The sequence below is a fragment of the Ammospiza nelsoni genome, chromosome 29, assembly GCF_027579445.1.
Source record: "Ammospiza nelsoni isolate bAmmNel1 chromosome 29, bAmmNel1.pri, whole genome shotgun sequence".
NCBI lineage: Eukaryota > Metazoa > Chordata > Aves > Passeriformes > Passerellidae > Ammospiza > Ammospiza nelsoni.
In genome coordinates this window covers 2,673,861-2,676,904 of record NC_080661.1, presented here as the reverse complement: position 1 = coordinate 2,676,904, position 3,044 = coordinate 2,673,861, and positions in this window count along the sequence as shown.

Below are 3,044 nucleotides of genomic sequence, written 5' to 3'. Positions count from 1 at the left end.
CAATAAGAGAATGCTATCTTTTTGTCAATAAGAACTACTTTGAAAGAACATCAGGTTACAGGAAAAATAGAGAGCACAGGGTGTTTTCCATGTGCCCCCAAAGAAAAACCAGAGACTTTGATAACAACCTTTATTTAATCTTCTAGTTTTATGCTTATCAAGAGACACATGTCCAGGAGACACATCCAAGTGGCGTGATCAGATAAAACTGTACTGCAGGCATTTCTCAGGAGAGAGCCTCCAGCCCAGCCATGGTATATTTCTCAGATCCATGGCACTTTTCCGTACCCAATTCCCACTCTTTCCCATGACTGTTAGAATCCTACCCATTAGCCCAAGCCATGCTCAGATCAGTCTCAAGGAGAACACATCAAGTCCTTTGTGATTCTGCAGCACAACCCTATTACTGCACCTGAGTGGGCGCAGCTGGTGAGAGAGAGATGGTGAATCTTGTATCTTGATCAGAAGGCATATTTATTAAGATATTATATATAATACATTATGACTATACTAATAGAATATAGAGAGAGGTTTTGCAGAGGTGCAAGCTAAGCTAAGAATAGAATAGAAAAGAATCCACAACAAAGCTGTGGCCAAGGACTCAGTCCCCTGGCTTGCACTGGTGATTGGCCCTTAATTATAAACATAAAACATGAACCAGTCACCAATCAAAATAGGTGCCCCTGTTGCATTCCCCAGCAGCTGATAATAATTGTTTACCTTCTCTTCGGGGGCCTCTGGCCTCCCGAAGACGCAGAAATCTGAAAGAAAGGATTTCTGCGAAGAAATGTCTGCGACATCTCACCTTTCTAAATTGTATAAAAATAAAAGAAAAATGCTGATGTGGAATGAACAGGAAATTCCTTCACCTATAAATATAGAAGACTAATAAATCACTAAAACAATCCTACAATATAAGAAAAATGCCAAAAACAATGCAAAGGAAATTGAAGTCCATGCAGCTGAGTTTCAGGAACAGTCCAAGAGCCGAAGTTGTTTCCCTTGGAATATCTGAGAGTCCTTTTGGTCCTGAAACAGACTTCTGCAAAAGAGTTCCATCAATAGTTATCAAAAACCATTGACAGTCTTAATACAATTTAAAACAATTTAAAACAATTTGTACAATTTTGGAATGTCCTTTCTGGCCCTTCAATGCTTCAGCGCTTCAGAGCTGCTGCCTGCTATTTTCAATCTTTTTTATTTAATTTTAATTTTTTTTTTTTTTTTTGATTGAAAGCAAAAGAGCAGCAGCAGAGCAGTGCCAGAGAAGGAAAGGCCCTGGGGGCCCTGGCCCATGCTGGACCAGGAACCCCAAAACTGGCTCACAAAGGGGGACCCGGACCGGTAGGACAAACCAGAATCCCCAAAAACATAAGGAGGCCAAGTGATGGCCCTGGCCCAGGAATTTCCTGAGCCAAACGGCCCAGGCCAAACCCATAAGGAAGGCTGTGCATATCCACAGGCCTGAACCCTGCTGCCAGCACAATGGCAGCACGGGTAGGGAGACGCTTCCTTTCCCCTAAACCACTGAGGCATGCCAGCAGCAGGGAAATAGAAGCATTCCCCAGAAATCCCATCTGGGGTCTGGAGATGTTTGTTTCCCACAGCAAACCAGCTATGGTCTCCTCCAACTGTGCCCTCTCCCTCTGCAATGCATTGGGTTTGTCTCTCATCCGCCCCGTGGCATCATCCCCATCCCCTCCGGGCTGGGGATCAAAGGCAGAACTCTCTGGATGCACCTGCCCCCCCATGCCACTAGGACACAAGAGAGGCGGTGGCCTCCATGGGACAATCCCCAAAAAACCACCCCTCAAACCGCCGAGAATCCTGATCTTAAAAACAGGCAGCTGGACTGCCACAACAGTCAGCTGGCGGGCAGCCCCTGCTCCACGGAAGGAGAGACCCCCCGCCGGGGCGACTCCTGGGACATCCGGTGGAAGGAGCGGGGAGGGAGCCGGAACTGGGGAGGGAACCGCGCTGAGAGTGGGATCCGCTGCGGGCTGCTCCGAGGGTCCCGCAGGTTCAACTCCGTTTTCAGCCCCATCCTGAACAGGAACTGTCTCAGCTGGAGAAGGCGGGGACGCGCGGGAACACGCTGTTGCTGCGTCCCTTGACTCTGAAAGTGGCGGCAGGCACGGCACGGGCAGCAGCAGAGCTTGGAGAAGTGGCAGAGCGTCGCTGTTGCTTAGCAACAGGTCAATCGCCGGAAGTGCTGTCTCTTCTGCCTTCTCCGACGCAGGCTCTTTCGGGGGCAGGGAGGCCGGTGAAACCGCGGGCGGGACCTCCTGGAGAGGCGGAGACGGGATCTCCTGGAGTGACAGCTCTAGCAGGGCCATGGAGGAAACCTCAGAGACCGGTGCCGCCCCCATGTCTGAAGGCGGAGTCTGAGAGGCCGGCGCTGGCTTGAGCGGCCGCTCCCATCCCCCCGGAGAGAGAGAAAGGGGGGGGAGGAGAACACTCCATCTGAGCATGCTCCAGAGAAAAAGTAAAAAAAACTTCTTTGCGCCGCGAAGTTTCACCCCCCCCCCCCCCCCCCCGCCGTGAAGCGGGGGGGGAAAAATGTCAAAAGTCATCACCCACCGGGTCTTCTGCCAAGGGTGGTGGAAACGGAGCTTGGCCATAACAGTTAGAGATCCATTGCAAACAAGCTGCTCTGTGTTTCAGGACAGGGAAAAGCTTTATAAATGCTGGGTAGATAGAAGGCAACACGCATCCCTCAATGTAGACGTGCTGGATAATGGAGTCCATGCACTCCCAGACAAAAACATCTAAAGCATAAAAGACATCAGCATAGAACCCAAAAAGCTTTGCCCATCGAAAGAATTCATAGATATCTGTTTCTGACAAAAGGAAACCGTCTTCCCTGCACCAATGTTTCCAGAGGGCTATGACATTCTCTTCTGAAGGGGAGAATTGAATCTCTTCTGGCAAGGCATGTGTCTGCCATACGGACAGCCACAAGCTACGAAGGGCTGGTTCATCAGGGATAGAAAAGTGAACAGTACCTTTTGAAAGAGTCCAGCTTGCTCTGGCCAGCTCCACAG